At 39.4% G+C, this 21,502-nt stretch overlaps 1 long non-coding RNA gene across 1 annotated transcript; it reads right to left on the bottom strand.

Annotated features, from left to right (window-relative positions):
* Nucleotides 1–1,998: 1,998 nt before the first annotated feature.
* LOC125636453 (uncharacterized) lies at nt 1,999–16,172 on the bottom strand. Its single transcript, XR_007356606.2, has 3 exons — nt 11,936–16,172; nt 6,243–6,369; nt 1,999–4,290 (listed from the first exon to the last, which is right to left on the bottom strand). It is a non-coding gene; the product is annotated as an uncharacterized LOC125636453 (long non-coding RNA).
* Nucleotides 16,173–21,502: the final 5,330 nt, after the last annotated feature.

Genomic DNA, 21,502 nt, shown 5'->3' on the forward strand with positions numbered 1-21,502 from the left:
GTATCTATTTCAAACTGGCAACATTCTGTACTGTTGTACAAGCCTCTTTCAAGGCTATTAACACAAAATCAACTCTTTCCCGGTTTTTATGATAAAAATTGAAAGTGAACCTTGTAGTCATTCTGGACCAGCAAAACAGAGCAGACAAAGCAAGTACTGTAGTCTGATATCTTTTATTAGACCAACTTAGAGTTCAAAAATATGCAAGCCTCCTTACAAACACAGAAATGTGTGTATGTAGACCTCTAAGTTGGATCCATAAAATGTATCAAACTACTTGCTTTGTCACTATTTATATATTTTTTTAAAAAGATTTCAGAATAAACCACTCATTGATGTAAAATGTTTTAGAAAAACAAAACTGAAGCACTAACATGAGTTAGCATGTGACCCGGCTATATATAAGAGGATTTAATAAATAAAACTTAGCAGTGTACAAATAAAGTTTTGCTTCTGCTTTCTAATTTGATATGTTTCCTTTATAAAAACATCTCATGATAACTAACAATATTGGGGACCACAATAATTTCTGATTGCTCCAACTACTTCATAATAAGAATAACAATAATACTTTTCACTGATATAGCAGAGTTTTTCATCTAAGGATCTCAAAGTCCTTTATAAAGATGGGTAAATAATAATTAGCATTTTATATTGTTTTATATGTTCAAAGCACTGAACCAACATTAACTAATTAATCAGTCTTCACAACACCCCTGGAAATTGGTGAGTAACTACTATTATTCCCATTTTACAGATGTTGAAACTGAAAGGTTACAAGTCTGTGGCAGAACCAGGATTAGCATTCCTGATTCCCAGTGTTGTGCTCACTCCTCAAGACTACACTGCTTTATAGGATCTTTTTAAATCTATTTCTGTGACAGGTAAAATACCCATTTATAAAGCCACATTTTTAAAAAGTAGGTGACCACCTGAATATGCTAAAAACATGTATTTTACTGCATGTCTAAACTATTGCTGCAACTGCCACTGTACTTACAAATGGGGCGATTAATTAGTCATTTGCATGTGTAATCTCTGAATTTGCACATGCAGTCATAGCAATTGCACATGCAAATGTGGGTGCAAAATTGCATACAAATTTTATATGCACTAATCTTATGTGTTGCTTTTTTATCACCTATAAAGTCTATGAGACATAAGCATCAAAGAAAATTGCTGAAGGAGAAAGAATACAACAGTTTCATTTGTTTTGCGCCATGTGAGTAAAGGTCACTTTCATCTTCTTTAATTACTTTTCTGCAGAATTATGTCAGAAGTACACTTAAAAACATGGTTTTACACTTTGACCTTTACAAAATAGATTGGGGGGGGAAAATCACTGTGACAGAAACTGCAGCAGCATAATATTGTTGAGACAACAGTTACGTTCTTGGTACATTTTGCAGCTATTTATACTGAATGAATTCAATTTTTTGTCATTGTTTCAACAGCCCTGTTTGCAATAACCAAAACTACTTTGAAATATATATTTAATTTCTTCTTTGAGGTGGCCTCAGCATATTCCCACTTGTAGAATGAGGCCCTCTTGTGCCCCTGAGCTTTGGAACCTACTAGAAAGCCGTGCCTGTTGGGAAAACATGAGTGCCCTCCTCATGGCATGAAACTTTTAGAACCAAGGTTATAAGAAGCTGTGTGAACTCCAACTGCCTATGTTCCTTCCATTCTGCGGTAAGATGCAGGTGGAGAGACCTTCCCTTCAAGCCAAGGAATTTGGGAGAGGGTGAATTTACAAGACTTTCCTAATTCATTAATACTAGTTTTTAAAGCTTTTATTTAGTTTTAGATTCCCAGACCAACTCCAGCTCAATTCCAGGACATCATGTCCAATCTGGACCCCAAAGGTTTGAAAAAATGTCTGGTGTAAATGGTGTATCTCATACTCTCCATCTTCCCAGACTTGTGTGCACATACCTGTTGTCTAATGTGCCTTGGAAAAGTCCTTCCCCTCAACTGTTGTTTGGCTTGCTGTATCAGGCCTGAAAGGACAGGCAGGCCTGGATCCAGGCTTTCCTGATGTTAGAGACATTATGAGCTAGATCACTGGTCCAATTCAGGTTAGGGCACAATTCCCTTGCCAAATTCAGCCTTTAAGCCCCCTCCAACTGGAAAGAAGAAGCCTTCATTTTCAGGACTGGTACCATCATCCAGAACCAAATCAATGGAACACTCTGTTTCTGGTCCCATGGCTGCTCTGGTGTGAGAAAAACTAACTTTGTTGTCTGGGTCTTGTTGGTGCGAAGGTACACTCAATGTCAAGCAGTTTCTCAGCAGGGACCTACTGATGCTACCAGTGCATCTCTCTCAGTACTAGCAATTATGTCAGCACCAGGAAGACCTCTGTCTAAACCTCACCCTGTTGGTGTCAAGCTCTTCTCAGATTCAAGGTCACACCTGGGCAGAGCATTCCAATTGTGGAGACCTCTGGTCCACTTTCAATAAGGATTAGTGGAGCTCAAAAGGAGTTCTTCATGCAGCTGACACAGCTAAGGTGGTATTGATGGCTTGCCTCCACAATGTTTCCATCACAGAAATCTGCAGGGCTGATACCTGGAATTCTGTTTGCACCTTTACTCAGCACCACTTTCTTGATTTGGCATCCAGATCTGATGTATGATTATGAAGACAGTTCTACAGTAGCTGTATAATTAAAATGCCTCAGTCTATTCTTCTAGGGTTTGTACTGCTTAGTAGACTCCCACAAGTGGAAAAACATAGAGGCCACCTCAGAGAAGAAACTAATATACGGAAATGGTGACAGATATTTGTTGGCAGATCATGACAATAAAAGATGGGTAACTGGTCTAAAGAAGTACTTCTGTGCTGTACTCTATCAAACATTGCAACGGACAGTTCCATTATGGGCTCAGACTTGCTCCTACTGAAGTCACTTGCAACACTTCCACCCATCTGTAGTAATATGACTTCTCAAAATGCCATTCTTTGTGATTTTTTAAGTTGTTGCAATATCCAAAATGTAAGAAAGCAAACCTGACATTTGGAGAGCAGCAAGTGAGTTATACAGACCTATATGGCTTTTCTTCTGCTCTCTTGGAGCCCGGAAAATCCCCGTTTTCATTCCACCATTTCTCAGATCTCAAGTTGAACTTTTTTTCCTTGTGGCTGAGGAAAGCAATGTGGGACTGGCTTCGGAGCTCATCAGCACCATTCTTAAGAATGACACTTCTTTCCTGATCTCAGAAGCTAAACATTCTATTTCCACACTGCACTCATCCCCTGCCAGCCCAGAGACTGAACTCAGCTCTTTAGCATGGCAATGCACAGCACTAACCCTGAATAGACTGGGATGGCTGAAATCCTGTTATTCAGTAATAGGATGGTCTTGTACACCACTTTGATTGCAAGTGCATTTAAGTATGAGGTATTGTTTGATGGTACCTTTTCAAATAAATGTACATTTACATTTGCAATCAGAGGTCTTTTGGATAAGATCTTCAAAATGAAGGTCCGATCTGCTTTGCCTGAACATTGAATATTCCACGGTGCTTTGTGTAAGAGTAAGAGTTTGATCTGGTGACTTGATCAAACTTCACACCCACACACTTCGGAGTAATGTGCTGGGCACTGTCCACTGACCTCCACAACAGAGGTGGCTGCGTTCTGTGGTGCATTACATTTGTAAGGCAAGATCCTGCTCATGCTGCTCTCATTGAGCGCAGAATTAAGCACTATTCTGTAAAGCCCTTTGGGACACTTGGAGATGAACTGCTCTATAAATTATTATTGTTTAACCAGAAGAACCAGGCCAGAACTTGCACTAGTATTTTCTCATGACACAGGTGGCCGGACGCTGAAATGTCATGGGTGAGTTGCAAGACCACACATCAGTGACATCAGGGTACCACGAGCTGCGCTCAAGTGTCATATGTCCAAGGATCACGGTTGATCCAGTAAAGGTGGTCACCGGTCAATTCGAAGTGGGCATATATTGTTGTCCGATGGGGCTCAGTCATGGTCCAATTGATGCAAGTCAGTGGTTCAGAGGCCCAACTGAGCATGGGATCCTCCCTTTGGTCCAGGCTGAAGTATGCCCCCAAACTCGGCCTCTTCCCAAACGGGTTCCCTAGGGTGACCTCTTCATCTGAGGGGGTCGCAGTCAGAATCTCTGGTTGCTTGGCCATTCGGGTTAGGGTTCTTGGGTGCCTCATCTGCTTCCTCAAACAGGTCTCCCTCAAAGGCTACTTCAGGGTGTTGGGACCCCCAGGTTCACAGCACGCAGGACCTCTGCGAATCCCCTCCAGTCACGACCTAAAATGACAGGATAAGCTAGCCTCGGTCCCAGGCCTACCATCATGGCCTGCATCTCCCCCTTCACCATCACGGTGACCCGAGCCTTGGGGTAGGGCTTCACATCCCTACCCCAGAGAGTAAAGTGTGAGTAATTTGTCAGTACATTAGCACTGCTGGATACAAATATACATACTGACAAGCAATTAGTTATGGAACATTTGTGGTCCAACCCTACTTGCAGATATTCACATGCTTGTCATCAAAAATTGAACCAACCTATATGCTTGAGAGGCTGGCAGTAGCCTCTGTGACAGACCATTGTTCTTCCAAGATATTGCTGTCATCTAGGTAATGAATCGAGCCAGATACTCAGGTTGATCTCCAAAGTGGGGAGGGATGTAACTAAAAGTGAGGGGCTGTAGCCAAACAGGTACTAACCTGAGCCACACAATGGAGTTTTACTGGTCCAGAGAATCTGTCCCCATGTATTCATTCTCTCCTTTAGACCAACCTTCCTGTGATTTCCACATTGAAAGGCAACACCCAGATGCCCTTGATCCATGGAAAGACAAACTTCCACTATCTCCCCCCACATCTGATCTTGCACCCTCTATAGAGACTGCCCAAATACATTCTTTATTTCCTCTACCATCATGAAACTCAGCCTCATTTTAAGTAAACTAATGTAACTGTAAAATAAATAGTTTATGATGTGAATAATATTATTTTCATTCTATGTTCCATTTCCAACCTTCAAAGTATGAAAACTGTACTTGTATTTTAATTTATTTTATAGAAAGACTATTTTTTGAGATGGTGGAAAGTCCCTGATCTGTCATGATATATATATAGCTCTGCTGTAAGCACAACCACAGATATGGAAAGTCTACTTACAGCCAGCTCAGCAATGAATACAGATTCATGAAACTCAGAAGGAAGGGTATGGTAAAAATTCTGCTTCCTAGGTTCCATGAAGAGAGCAACTGAAATATTCATGTTACATGGGCTTTGCTTTTTGTTTTCCTTCAGAATGAATGATTTTAGATATTGGTGTGATTTGTTTAGATAAATTATTTTAAGGATTAATGGATGGTTCAGGTAATTACTACAGAGATATAGGACTTCATCTTCCTCCCACTGAAATAAATGGCAAAATTAATTGACTTCAGTGATACAGGATTGGGCCAAAAGACCCACTACTACACCTCTAATGTCATTGGTTCAAATCCAGACAAGGTCCATAATATCCAGAACAGAGCAAATGGTGGGGGGAATATTTCTGTAAATTCTGAATCAATTTTCAATTAGACTATGTCCACACCCCTTTCCACAAACACTCATGTGAACCATTTTTTGTTCACACAAATGTTTAGGAATTACTATTTTTGACCAAAATTGGTTTTCACATGCAAACATGGGTATTCGTGAACAAATGTCGATATTTGCTACTCATGACAGAACTGCTTATCCCCTGTTTATAAAGTTTCAGTCATCTTATCAAGGAGCAGAAACAATACCATGTGACGGAGGTGACCAGCGATACACCACAAGTAACCAATAGCAGATATAGCGGAAATGAACAAACATCAGGCTGAGATACACTTGCATAAATTATTTCTTGAACAATTATGAATAAATAAATTAACAAAAATCACATATTGTTCACAGATAATTCATTAACAGAAAAAGAACTATATTAATTGGATAAATTGTTCACTGTGAATAGTGCCCATCCATAGTTTTATCAGTCTATCTTTTGGTTTTCTATAGCACCTATCACCATAATATCTGAGTAGTGATCAGAACTCATTACTATCTGAGGGCTGTTTGATGGCCAACATCAAATGAGCTGTTAGCCTCAAACACTGTCCTGGTAAACTAGATGTTCTCATCACACACACAGCAGTTGGCACCACAGTTGACTGTCCCAGCAGAAAGCACAAGACTGAATGAGCAAAAGATTAAATTACCTGTACATAGTTTTTCCAGGTCAGGGCCAATGAACAGGGATAATGTCGAAAAGCCTGCCATACTGCAATATGGTTAAAGAGAAAACCTGAGTTTCCAGTGCAGTCAACTCATCAACTTTCACCAGTGCTATGAAAAGATAAATGATGTTATTTTTAGGCACAATGCACCAATCATAAAAATAAATATTACATCATAAACATGCAGACATATCCAACCTTCAAAAACATATGTGACACAACATAATGTTACCCAGGTAAAAAATGGACAAGGAATTAGAGCTTTAATAAAAGAACCCAGGAAAACACAAAGAGATGGGTAAGGCCAGGTACAATTCAGTTCAAATTAAATTAATAGTTTCGGCTGAGTAAAAATGAGGACTTTTTTTTACAAAAGTCGAAATGACATTCAAAACATTTTGTTCAACCCAAAAGAATTTTTTTCAGTTTTTTGTTTCGGCAAATGAAAAAAAAAACTGTTCAGAACTAACCAAATTTTAAAAAAAAAAATCATTTCAGCCACCAAACCACAAAGTCAATTTGCTCAGCTCTAGTTAGAAACCCTGATCTGGGAAACAGTTTTTGTTACATTTCTGATGTTTTAACTATTGCTCTGTGACTAAGGTATAAAGCTGTCTCTGTAAAAACAGACCTGTCTGTCTACTGTTCAGAGATACTGAAGTAATAACTGATCCATTATAACATGGAAAAAGAAAGCCTAAAGTGGTTAGTGAAGCAGCCGCAATAGCAGCAGCTCTAGCAGCTGTAACTGCTTCAGCAGTAGCAATTTTTGCAGCATGACCACGAACATCATCAAGAAGCCAAGCAGAGATTCTTGTTGCAGGTAATGGAATGGATAATGCCACATCTCCTCCCACATCTATGGAAGGAGGATTCCTAAATAAAATGACAACTAAGGATGACATAGAGTGTGTATATAGAGATCTCTGATTGCACGTTGGTGGTCCCATGACCATTGGGTACTCAGGCTGGCCCTATGCCTGACTAGGAAGCCTCAAGCAGTATGATGATGTACACCTCTGAAAGTTATTATGAATTACACAAAGCACCCATTTGGAATGGACCAGGGCTTAAGAAGGAAGAAAATCACAGGTAATTCTGAACAGAAAAGTTTTCCACAGCTCTCACCCTTGATCACTGATTCTGGGATCTCTTCAACTGTTGGCTAAAGCTAGAAACATGTTACCGTGAGGAAATAGTGTAGTTAGTTGTCCTGGAACAATTCTATATAGTGCTGCTGGCAGGACCCAAGGAGTGGATTTGCCCCATCAGGCAAATACTTCAAATGTGATGATATGCTTAGAGGAGAAATTAGTGGGAGCCAGTCTGGACTGCAGGACTGTGTGGTTCAGCTGGGAATAAACTAAGGTTAAGACTTATGCCCCCAGAGCATGTCCTGATGGTGAGCAAAGGGATAACAACTAAATATGGGACAAGTATCACTCCAGGGGCTGATGAGCAGATGCTGGATGCGGGGTCCCCCAACCCGGGGTCTGAGTGGGGGCGAAGAACTGCCTCCATTAGCAGAACCTTCAGCCACTGTTCCCTTTCTTTAATAGTTCTGGGCTGGAACTCGCAACAGATCCTACACTGGTCCTTTTGGCGACCTTCCCCTAGGCACCTTAGACAAGAAGCATGGGGGTCACTCTTTGGCATGTGCTTAGCACAGACCACACAGGTTTTGAAACCCGGGGACCGTGAAATACCCCAGTTCCCGGGAGTTGGAAGTGGGGGAACCCCCAACTAACTCTAACTAACTACTATACACTAACTACAGAGAACTATATACAAAAAACAGAGATAAAGGCACTTGCTAAGCAAGGGCTATGGGATGTTTCAGCTAACCATCACTGGTGGTAAGAAGGAACTGAGGAGGTGGTGGGTTGACCCAACGGAGGCTGCTATGGGAAAAATCTGAGGAACTGAGTAGATGGTGGGTGACCCAATGGAGGCTGCTATGGGAAAAATCTTCCAGCTACTGTGCACGTGTGCATGCACACACCTGATTGGAATGGACATGAACAAGCACTCGAAGAAGAAACAGTAGCTCCAGGAACAGGAAACAAGACCACCTTGAAGAAGTCTGGCCTCTAAACTCACAACTTGGGTCTAGGTGAGAAATCCTGAGCTGGGAACATTTTTGTTGCATTTCTGATGTTGTGTGGACTGTTGCTCTGTGGCTGGGATACAAAGTTCTTCCTGAGAAAAGGAATATGACTGACTGACCCTACATTGGTTGTGCTAAATAGCTCCACCAACCTACCATACCAAATCCTGCAAACTACTGAGTGACACTTGCTTCCAAATTACTTCAGCAGGAATTCTGAGTGCACTCAACTGTCCCTGAAGACAGTTAGGGGCACCCACCAGAACGCACTCAGTACTACAACTGGGTGAATAATGGATTTTTCAGACAGCTGGCAATTACCAAAAAAAAAATTGGTGGGGGGAAGGTTAATTTTGTGTTGACACAAAAACTGTGAATTTTCTAAGTTTTCAGCAAATCAAAAAGTTTTTAAAAAATCATTTCAGGTCAAAGAAAATGTTTTAATTTTGAGTGTTTCTTAATATTTGAAGAACACTTCAAAGCTAAGTCATTAAAAACAAAAAAAATCAAAATGTTCCATTTAAAAATGCTGAAATGAAATATTTTTACTTTTTCAGAATATTTCTTGAGGGAGGGGGCTGGTTTTGACACAAACAATTTAGCGACACAGACACAAATTTGCAAACCATTTTGGTGTCATCAAATCTGCATTTTTTTCTGAAAAAAGTTTCAGTTGAAAAATTTCACCCAGCTCTACTCAGCAGCTTGAAAGATTGGGCCCTTTATTACCAGTTCACCTTGAGTGATCTAACTTCAGTGGAAAATGACAGTGCACAAAAAATCTCTCTGAAGACACTTGGCACCTTGCAGGCTGAAATTAATCCTAAAGCACTGGAGATAGCTGAACCCTTCAGAAGGCCCTGGAATTGTAAGCTTTAACTGAGAATGAAGGTCAGTTAATTATACTGCAGAAAAGCTATACACACACACACACACACAGGTATGCACATGCTGGTGAGAAACTCAGCAGTTATATTATAGTCTGCCATAGAAACAAGGCATCTTAGTCTTCAGAGATGAAAACCTCTTATTCGTCCTTCGAGTCCAACTCTCTGTCAGTACAGAACTGTTCCATACAGCACTTTTAAGTAATAATATTTAGCTGTTATTCAGCTACATTTTCTAGAGTGTAGCCTGATTTTAAAAGACCCAAGTAATGAGGTGTCCATCACTTTTCTAGGGAGACTATGTCACAGACTAAGACATTTGTGTAAAGAAGTTTTTCCTAATATTCAGTCTAACCTGTCTTTTTATTACTTCCATTTCTTTACTCCTAGTTCCATGTCTATGTACCACATCAAATAATTCCTCTTTCCCCCTTGGTGTTTATACCTTACAAATATCTGTAGACTATTTTCAGGTTCATTGCCTCTTCAAAGACACAAACTCTTCATCTTCATTTACCCAACCTATATAGATTCCCTTAAAGTTTCTTCATAAATCAATCCCTTCAACCCACTCATCATTTTGGTTGCTCTTCTCTGAACTCCTGCAAGATCATCAATTAATGTATGGTAACATGCCATTTCTGTGCCAGAGAACAGATACAAATTAGTCTTTTAATCAAATGTGAAAATATTAACTCTGATATACACAGAGAAACACAGTGGGCTTTTTTCACTGCTGAGTTGCATCCCAGGTGATCCTATTGAGCCAAGTCCATTCCTAGTGTAACTCTGCTAAACTCAATACAATTTCACCATGGATTAATTTTGTCCATGGGATTGTATGGGGTGTATGTCATTGCTGAATTTGATCCATTTAATTCATATGGCTGCGGCTAAATGAAATTCAGTGTCTCTAATAAAAATGTGCTAATGGAAAGAAAACATTTTTCTGAATTAGTGATAATTTCTGAGTAAGCTTTACTTTTGATTTAAATTGATTAATATTGATATGCTTTATAAGTCCAATTATCAAATTAAACACAAAATTATAAGAGATTGAACTGCGCTGTCTGAACCATTGTCACATAATTGCACTCTAGTGGCCTGATTTTCATAGGTTCTGAGTAGAGCTGAGCAGTTTGCAAAATTTGCGTGGAGGCTGAAACCACTCAGCTCACCAGACGGTGATCTGACTCAGATCAGCACACAAGTCTATAAAGTTAAAAACCACACATCAGGTTAAATATTCAAAAACTTTTAAGATATGCTTTGTTTTTCTCATGTCCTTCAATTTCTAGATTATAGAAGCCAAGGTATCACATGCAACAAATAGAATTGTGGTGGCTATGCCATGGCAAAATTAGGCCAATGGTATCTGTACAACAGGTTTTCATTGAACTGTAAAGGAAATTGCTCATGTAAGGTACTAGTGAAAGGGTTTCACCCCTGCAGACTTGTATTCTGATCTGGCTCAGCTCACAACCTGGTGAGATGAGTAGTTTCAACCACCATATAATGCCAACTGCTGAAGAGGGTTCCAAGACTCAAAAATAGTCTTTATCAAAGAGATTATGGGAGTGGTGGTTTGACATTTTTATAGCAGAGGGATGGGTTAAACAAATGACCAGGGAGGAAACCACACAGTTTATCCAGAGCAGTTGAAGAATAATCAGATTGCTTGATGCTATCATTTTATCTCCAGGTTCTTTAAAACACTCAACATTTCACATCATGCTTCACGCAAAAATTGATTATCTGTTCAAATAAAAATATCTCTGTGGTATATAAACAACCTTTATCTTAAATACACTAGCATAATGGTATTATAATATTATATAGTATTATATCTTAGATATGAGAGATAAAGAGCTACTATTTCTAATTAATGAGCCACAGGGGGATGTTTGTAAATTTCAATGTCGTGTTGATCCTAAAGGGAAAACAAACTTCACTCTAGAGTTTACTTCTAGCAGAGAATCTTTCCTGGAGGCTTTCTACACTCTTTCCAGTCAGCTTTATTACATGTAAAGAGCTTCCTGTTGCTACATGAAAACTATATTTCAGTCTGGATTTCTGAAAACAGGGTAGGGATGGAGCTGATGATCATGTTTATTTGCATTTACACAACTCCATCAGAGACAATAAGGCAGCCAAAATAACCAAGAGTTAGATCTAGTCCATTTGGGCAATACCTGGAACAACCAAAAAGTTAGACCTAATCCATGGAACAGTGCTTTTAAAATAAATCACCCAAATCTTTGAAGTATATATATTCGTGACACAGGGAGAATGCGTTGTTTGGAGTGATATACTATGGGACAGAGAACTTTTACCCATAAATCTTTGGAGCATAAAGCAGAGGGACTAATGGTAAGGCCTGTTTCTTTCTATTCATTCCTGTGTCAGAAAATTAAACCAATCACCATAATGTTTAAAAGGAAAGGAGAGAGCTTTCTTGTTAGCATTCAGAATGGTTCCTCCTCCTTTTACATCAGTTGCTAAGTGAATGTCATATATTATTTTCATTTCCCCCCTTCCCGATTCTGCTTGGTGACATCTGTAAGTCCAGACATCCACAGACTTCACTGAAAGTCCTCAGAATTAAGGGTCTGATCCAAAACCCTTTAAAGTCAGTAGAAAAACTACCTCTGACCACTGTGCACTTTGAATCAAGCCCTTACCTTGGTGTCATTGAGAACAGAATCTGAGTTTTAGATTGTAGGAACCTCTCCAGATCTTGGTGCTCTGTAGTGTTTCCTGGTTGTTGTGAAAGGCCCAAACGCTCATAAAATACAGGAAGTGACATGCCTTGATTTTTACATCAGTTTATTGGCCGCATATAGGCGTCTAGAGTAGACCGAGGGAACATTGTTAAGGCACCGACATCCCAACACTCACACACTATCATCAGATCCCCCTTTCTGTCACAAGTTGAAGGACGCTCTAAGAGCAGTACTTTTCCTAAAATGTTCATTGTATTATTGAATAGATCCCAGATGCAAGGCTGCGAGAAAATAAGTGCTTGCATATGCCTTCTGCATATCCCAGTTACCGGGCGGGCGTGTAATAAGCGCTCCTAAGGACTGAGAGAAATAAGGAGTTTAGACCTTCTGAACACAGTGGTTCTCTCCAGCTGTCACTTCAAAACTATTCTCTCTTGCTCTTGTCTTCCTCACAGCTGCTCGGATCGCTTCAGATTTCCAGACGCAGAAGTGTGTCAAACGCGGGTGTCTCCTGTGTGGCTTTTCTGTGATAGGTTGTCAGCACTTCTGAGGCTGCTTCTCACAAACGCTTGCCCACCTTTCAGATCTTACTGATTGCCTCAGTGCAGTATATCCACAAAACACAACTCTTCTTTTTGTCTTCCGCAGTCAGGTCGGTTTTTTCAAATGCATACTGAGGATTTTCTGTAGCAAAGAATTCATCCCTACGCTTTCCATGTTAGTCAAACAAACCTAGAATATAGTGACATATTTCAGCAACTTTTAATTGCAATGTAGCTGCAACCCGAAGGGTTAAGAATCCTGCTGCTGAAAAGCGCACGGCCAATGTGACACTTACATTAGAAATCAGATGCCCTTTCAATCAAAAATTTAAATAAATAAGTAAATAAAATAAAGTACAAAATTGCTGGGTCTGCTGAATTTTATCCCCAAATTATTTTTCATCATTTTTCAATCCAGCTATATTATTTATAGTTTTATAATTCATGGGGAAATTCCATCTTACCTCCCCACCCCTCAGAAAAGTTAAATATTAGCGCAAATAGTGTTCTAGGTGTAACGTCTGATCAAATGGCTAAACACCAAATTATTTTTCTATTTTCTTCATACTTTTCGTACCAAGGCAGGAGATAAAAGACCTTCTTTACAGGGTGTATTATTGTAAACACTGACCACCAGCAGCTGCAGATGTTAAATGTAAGAATCACCAAAATATCAACATTTTAACTGCAATATTCTGAAGAGAAGGAAAAGAGGAAAGGAAGGTCTCAAAGCAGCCGCTGCCTGCTGCACGTCCACTGGTTTCACTGGTTAGGGTGTCTGCGGGATAGAGATAAGCCGTGGGTGCAACAACTAAGCTAACATTAATTATTTAGAGAGAAGTATTTGTCACTTTGCAAAAGTGATAATGCTATCTGTTGGGCTGGGCTGTTCGAAGAACAGGGCTGGCAATGTAAATGTTGCCAGACTTTCAGTTATGGTCATTCTTCACTTCATATGCCATAACAATTAAGATATAGGCAGAGCAGTATTCAGTGCAAAATATGAGTTTCGGATAAGCGCTTCATTTTTAGAACTCCTCTAACGTATTCCTCATTAAAACAAAAAACTAAATAACCAAAAACCTACTTAATGGGCCCCGAAAACGTGATAGGACAAATACATCCTATGACTTTCTATCTCAGCTGGGTATCCCTGGCAAGAATTGAAGAAATATACTTTGTATGCACTGCAAACCAGTTTTCTGTGTATAAACAAAGCTACCTACAGACGATTAAGATAAACTCATTTGCACCGTCGATATTAATTCATACTTTAAGGGAAAGAGATATTTAAATGACAGCTCTCTGGCTCTCGATGAATGATCTATCAAAAATGAAAGTTTGAAATGTCAAAAACACACATTTCGGTTTTAGTGTTGCAAGAGGAAAAACTAGCTCAATTATTTCAATTAGCTACTAGATCTGGAAAGTTTCATTTATTTGTCAGCAATTTACAAGTTAATTTCCGGGTTGGTGTCATCATAATTTCTGTCTTTTTGAATGTCCAATGACTCAAAAAGATAATGATATTCTCCACATGTGAAGTTTTAGCATTTTTGATAATAATTGCCCATTTTCTGGAAGCCAAAACCTAAATAGGAAACAGCTTTGAATACACTATTTGCCCAGAGTTCTTGAGTCTGTGTCATTTGCTGAAGTATTTTTAAAATACTTCATTTTTACTATACCGTCTTGCTGGAGTTACACTGTTTACGTCACTAGGGAGTCAAATAGTCAAGTATTTGATATCCTGTTTATACAGAGTCATCACATCGACAAGAGTGTCGGTGTCTCTACATCTATTTCAAAATTGCTATTTATTCTTTAAAACAAAGGTAGAGACGCTTTTTTATAACAATGATGCCCTTTTTCTGATCCTTTGAACTTTTTTAAAAATTGTAGTTCGACTTCTGTTAAAATGTGAGGTAATTCTGTACCTTATATTAAATGTTGAGTAACTGTTTATGTTCCAGGGGAAAATAAGAGTACAGGAAGACAACCAGTATTCTGAACATTTGAAATATTTACCATATGGAGCCATAACGTGTATGCCCCGTGCACCCCGAGATCCATTGGAAGAATGTGGTTTTGAGCCTGTAAATCCTAATCAGAGACTCAGTTAGTGACTCTCTTTTATTTAGTGAGATAACTGGCATAAACCAAAATGAACATCTAATCCGTTATACAATGCAAAGGGCACTGGAAACTGCAGTCATTCTGCAAAGTGGTACTTGTGCTGACCTTTGCATTGATAAACAATTAAATTTTTTAGTAGTTAACAAAGAGAATCTTAATATAATTATGCCACTATAGAAACGTAACATAAACCTACCTCTAAAAATGAGTCAGCATAAAGAGCCATGTGAATTATACGTGCAAATCTAAGCAAGATTTAATATGATAGGAACAGGAAACCGATTACCCTACGATTCTCGGGAAAAAATACAACCAAAACTATAGCTTCCATGACATTTCAAAGTAAAAGTTCCTCAGGAAATAGAATGCTAAGAAATCTGACATCAGTAGGATGATTTTCATGTTTACCTTCTTTCAAACAAGTTGTCCATCAAACAGATATTTAGTTGTTCCCAGCAGTCAAATATTTTGACAGGTGGAACCAAAAGAGGAGACAAACAATATTTCCTTTCTAAAATAAGCATTAAACAAATTGTATTACTAGTTCTTTAATGCACATACCCCTAGGGGTACAAAGAGGTCTTCCAGGGGGTACATCAACTCTCTAGATATTTGCCTCCTTTTACAACAGGCTATGTAAAACGCACTAGTGAAGTCAGTACCAACTAAAATTTCATGCAATTACTTGTTTATACTGCTCTATATACAATACACTGAAATGTAAGTACAAAATTTATATTCCAATTGATTTACTTTATAGTTATATGGTAAACGTGAGAAAGTAAGCAATTGTTCTGTAATAGTGTGCTGTGACACATTTGTATGTGTATGTCTGATTTTGTAAGCAAGTAGTTTATAAGTGAGGTGAACTTGCGGTACAAGACAAATCAGACTCCTGAAAGGGGTGCAGTAGTCTGACAAGGTTGAGAGCCACTGCTTCAGCGAATTGTTCCTCCTCCCCACACATATGGTTCATTATTAAAACAATATATTTCAAAAAAATCACATCCCTGGTTGAGTGTTATGGCGAATGTTCCAAAACAAGAAACGGGGTAAGACTTATAGATAGACTACCAACAATAAGGTAGATGCTGACCAAATCCAGATTATTTTATTTCATTACTTAGAGCAATATATGCTTAATTCAATATATAGTGACAAGCACATTTTCAAACACCCGCTAATTTACTTAAGCAAATCATACAGATCACATTTTGTAATTACATATACATGGGTCTTTTTCTCTCTGTTTTTTTAAAGCGATCTTGCTCCGGGACAGTCTAGTTCCTTGCACTTACCTTCTCCGAAACTTTATTTTACCGTCATTTGTTACCCTGAAACGTAATAAAAGGGTTACTTCATTATATTCTACATTTTCATTCCTACAATGTCACAATAAAGGACTAACTTTCGTTTCTTAACATTTACAGGTTTCAGAGTAACAGCCGTGTTAGTCTGTATTCGCAAAAAGAAAAGGAGTACTTGTGGCACCTTAGAGACTAACCAATTTATTTGAGCATGAGCTTTCGTGAGCTGTAGCTCACGAAAGCTCACGCTCAAATAAATTGGTTAGTCTCTAAGGTGCCACAAGTACTCCTTTTCTTTTAACATTTACAGATGCACACTACTGATAACAGAATTATCAAGCACACGGGTGAAACAAAAGCTTTCAGAGATCCGATTTGATGCATATAAATCATCCAATCCTTAAAAACCTGGTCGGGCGTGCTTGATTCATGTGGTGGTAAAAAATACGCATGAAATTAAGCAGCCCTATGACCAGAAGACGTCCACTGACAGAATCATCTGGGGTTGAATTGTGTTAACTGGAAGCTGCTGATTCCTTCAGCTTCACCGTGAGGACTGAGCCCTGAAACGCAGACTGAGTCCATTTCCTCTGCAGGTTTCCCCAAACCATGTTTCGCGAGCCTTTTTTTTTTTCGTAGTGACTAATTGGATGTCTTGGAAGCGATTTGTTTTTTCCAATTGCCCTTGTGCGAGCCCCGTTCAGGACTCCTTAACCCTTTCGACGCTTTGGACTCGAGAAGTAGGTCCAAGGCTTTATTTCTTGGGGCTGACCCAGGTCCCCGCTTCGTGGAGCTTTAAGGGATTGAAATAACAGGAGAAACTTCAGGACTCCCAGAAAACTCCAATCCTTATGAAATAAAACTTAAATAAAATAAAAAGATTGATTCAGATCTTCTAGTAGTATATATTTCGGTTTAGACACAGCAACGGGGTGTCGGATTATGCCGGCAGGCATAACCAAAACACCTACCTATTACCCACCCTCTCCCATTTAAATATAGCTGATCCTCTTCCAAGAACGAACCGTACTCATAAAACTTTCTCAGCTGTATTTGACAGTTAGAAAGAAAAGGAGAGGTTTTAAACTGAGGTTTCTAACAATCTCTCTCCGTGTCAGGGAATATTTTTTTCCTTTTAAGAGTTTACAGCGGTTAAATTTGCTTTGTTTAGTGAGTGTCACTAAACTAGCATGAACCAGATATGGAGGTGTAAAAGTGGCGAATTTTCCTACTGTAGGCTATAGTCTCACAAAGCATGAGCTAAGAAACACAGCTTGGATACCTGCCATTTCACTGTAAAAAAAAAAAATCTATTCGTTCCTCCCCTCCCTTCCCCCTCCGAAATTAGAACTGACGTTTTCTGTTCTCGTTTCTGTTATAGGTGAATAGGAGGTGGATTTCAATCGTTATATAGAAGCCTCGCTGATTTCATACTAAGAAGCGAGACTGAAATGTAACCACTTCAGGAAACAATGAGCTATTAAAAGCTATTAGTAAACAGTGCCGAATCAAATAAACATAATTGTTCTAAAAGTAATTTTTTAAGGAAAGAAAGGTCCCGAATCTCAATAGAAGGAAATTGGATTTGATCTCCTTGACTGATTCTGAAATCTGATACTTTACTGAAAGTGTTTCGGTTTGTTTGTTTGTTTGTTTGTTTCCCAAGAAAAATATAAGAGCTTGCAAAAAGATGTAAATAAAGGAACACTACAAATTGGTGATCAGCCATAGTAAATCTCTGTTTAGAATCCATAAATTTAAGACTACGAATGTTGGCGTTTCTGTTTGACTGCTCGTGCTAACGACATGATTAAAAAATAATAAACAAAAACACAGAAAGGGTTTCTTTCCAAAAGGCGGAGTTTCCCAGGGTATTTCATCTGAACTCTTTTTGTCATTTTGAATATAAATGGACGCGGAGTCTGACTGATTTCCTTAGACACTCGCTCGGCACGAGTGGGGGTGTAGTGTTATATGTACTGATCACCGATCAAACTGCTAAAATGTGTCTTCTCGCTTCTTCAGTGTTCAACTGTGTGTTCAACATGCAGCCTCTTCAACTATGTCCAACTTCACTTCAAACATGAATAAACTATAAACCTTAATTAAGGACATCGACACTTGGTATATAGCCCTTGCACAGCTTGTATTAAAGTGTATTAAACAAGGGATATGGAAAACAATATGGTAAGAACTTTTGGTTGTGAACTTCACACACTCCCTACGGTATTAAGAAAGAAAAACGGTATGTATCATGCAATAGCTCTTACCTACGTGACATCTATTATCGGATCAGCTAAGTAATCCAAAGCCCTTCTGAAAATGAAGTGCCATTCTTCCGATTACCTCCTTTCTAAACTTGGAGAAACTTATATTTGCTTAAATAAGCTTTTTACTAACAAATTAGCTATTAAAATAACCTTAAATTGCATCTATTCTGACTGAACTGAAAACCGCAAGTAGGGAGGCAGTTTTGACAATGCTAGATATGAGGCGAGAATCGGACTCCATGTAACTCTGTATGCAGAGTTGTAGCCCTTGCTGGATCCCAGGATGTTACCAATAAAATATATTACCTCACCCACCTTGTCTCTCCATCTAACTTTGTTTATTTGTAAACATGGGACTAGCAACCACCAAATAAAGTGCTTACAGAAACTGCGGAAAAGAGCTCCACCCAAAAGATCCGTTGCTGACGGTAAGAATTGGAGTGTGTACAAGTTTGCAAGCTGGCTGTTCAGTGCTGACTCAGAACAGCAATGTAGGTCACAACGAGTTTCCTAGTTATCTAAATTCAAACAATTCAGCTTTTCTTTAGAGACTTCTAAAGAGCTGTTGTAACATTTCTAAACGCAGTGCTTTTACTGAAGTTTAACCTGTATCTGGGCAATTACATTAAGTTTGTAAGCCAATGTTTGGAGTCTGCATGCTTGTTTTTTGCTATTCAATCATTTCACCTTCTGCTTTTATCCTCTGTCCATCCCATCACAATAATCCATTTCATTTGTCCTAAAAGCGTATTTTTAAAAGTTGTTCCAATGACTCACAATTTTTTTTCATGAATTTTAAGAAAAGCATTTAAGTGACAGCCTAACTACTGTCTATTCAATTCTGGACTCTTACCAACATCGTTTACTCATTAGTTTGACTCTTTATTACCATCATTAAGTGTTCATAGAACTAATCGTATACATTATACAAAGAGCTATTAAAAACCTGCACCTTCTGAAACGGCTTTAACTCTACACACTGAAGGAACTCAGTCTTCTGAGTGACACCGAATATTGTCTATTTTCAGACTCGTTTAGTTAAATTCTTTTGTTTTTTACTATAGCACGACAGAAAAAAATACTCATAGTGCTAAGGAAAAGTTCAGCGAGGATGAGCTAAGTGTCGGATGTTGCCGAAACAGCAGCAGCAGCATGGAGAGAGCGGGAGATCTTATTCCCAAGCGCAAAGTTGCAAAGAAGATAAACCAGGATCAGGATATAAGATGAGAAAATAACTACAATATATGTATTTATTTCACTGTCGTTCAGAGTTTTCTATTCTCATAAAAGTGAGCCACAGTATCAGAGCCCCTCCGCCACTTTGCATTAAGATGAGTTTGTGCGCGCGCGAGGAGGGTGGGGGTTTCAAAGTGTCTATTATATTTTTTTCAAGAAAATAATCCGTTGTAATGTAACATAAACAGTAAGGAAATCATCCGGCCAGGTACAGCAGGATACGAAAGAAAAAACCTCGAAATCTCACCAGGTCCACAGTTTCTGTTCAAACGCAGTATATCTCCCTGCATGTCCATTGCATATTTTTTTAGAACAATCACATCACTCGGTTCATTAGCACAAAATCGTTTAGCCTCACTTCTATTCTTCAATTCCTTTCTAATGTGCATCAGTATACATATATAGATGGCCTTCGTGCTAGCAGAAAGGATTTCTCCTTCTAAACATAGAAGGTTCTCAATCCTGCAGAAGTTTCATGAATGTTTCGTTGAGGTAACAAGAGGCAGCACCAACTTCTTGCTGACCCAAGATAGGAACTTAGAGAGCGCTTAGCAGGTTCAAACAAGACCAGTGCCTGGCCTCCCTTTCCATCCTTTAGGCGCAGACTCTCACGCAGAGGGTACCACTGGAACCATCCCATCCAATGGCCCCTAAGAGACAGGTGACAATAAACTCCAAAAAAGCACATATTCTTTCAGCTTGGTAACGACACAGTTAAGCTCACAGAAAGATCCTAGGTCCCATGTGAGTTCATCGTGCCAATTTATCTTGAATCATGGAATATCAGGGTTGGAAGAAACCTCAGGTGGTCATCTAGTCCAACCCCCTGCTCAAAGCAGGACCAACCCCAACTAAATCATCCCAGCCAGGGCTTTCTCAAGCCTGACCTTAAAAACCTCTAAGGAAGGAGATTCCACCACCTCCCTAGGTAACGCATTCCAGTGCTTTACCACCCTCCTACTGAAAAAGTTTTTCCTAATATCCAACCTAAACCTCCCCCACTGCAACTTGAGACCATTACTCCTTGTTCTGTCATCTGTTACCACTGAGAACAGTCTAGATCCATCCCCTTTGGAACCCCCTTTCAGGTAGTTGAAAGCAGCTATCAAATCCCCCCTCATTCTTCTCTTCTGCAGACTAAAACAATCCCAGTTCCCTCAACCTCTCCTCATAAGTCATGTGCTCCAGTCCCCTGGACTCTCCGGTCTCCGCTCACTAGTGTGCTTTACTATTTTAGCCCAAATGTGGAAAAATTAAATGTGTAGCAGAAAGAGGGGGTTCAGCGATTGGAAACTGAGAATGTAAACAACACTTACGACCAAGCCAATTTGATTTCGTTTCACTGGAAGGCCCTCTTGCAATAGTCCTTGTTTATGTTCAGTTCAGAGGCGCTGTCCTCGGGCCAGAAAAGTGAAGTTTCATTTCTTGGATGGCGAAGGAGTCTTATAACTTCAACATCAGCTTTAAATGGAAGGTTTACATATTCTCTCAGCAAATGCATTGTCATTAACAGTCCAGGAATCTCCCCTGACATACTCTCCTCCCCTCCTACATGGTAGGAATGGAAAGGGAACTGTCATATATTCTCGGTGCACCTGCGGAGAGGAGAGCGAGTGTTCTACAGGTCTTAGCAATGCTGCTTCCCCTTTCCTGCGTACTAATCTCTTGAGAATTTGCCATGGTAGGGTTGTAACAAATTCGCTTTAGAACTCTTTTGTAGTAAAACAGACGAGTGTATTCAAATATATAAACATGAGAGGCAATGGAGGCGAACATAGAAGTGACAGCAGTGGGCACTGTGACATGCACTTGTAATAGCTTAGTGGGTGACACTCAGGGAAATCCATTCCTCTGCACATATAAAGCATACCCTGGATGCGAGCTCCAGAGTCCCTGAGAACGGGGAGAGTAGCTTCTCCCTGCTGCTGCTGTGCATGGCAAGGCAGCACTAAGCAGGCACTGGGCAGGCTGGTGCTCTCCTCAGACACGTGATTGAATCTGATCTCTGGCGCTGCTCAGTGGGGTGGTGGAGGA

This window comes from Caretta caretta, chromosome 1 (assembly GCF_965140235.1).
Source record: "Caretta caretta isolate rCarCar2 chromosome 1, rCarCar1.hap1, whole genome shotgun sequence".
Lineage (NCBI taxonomy): Eukaryota > Metazoa > Chordata > Testudines > Cheloniidae > Caretta > Caretta caretta.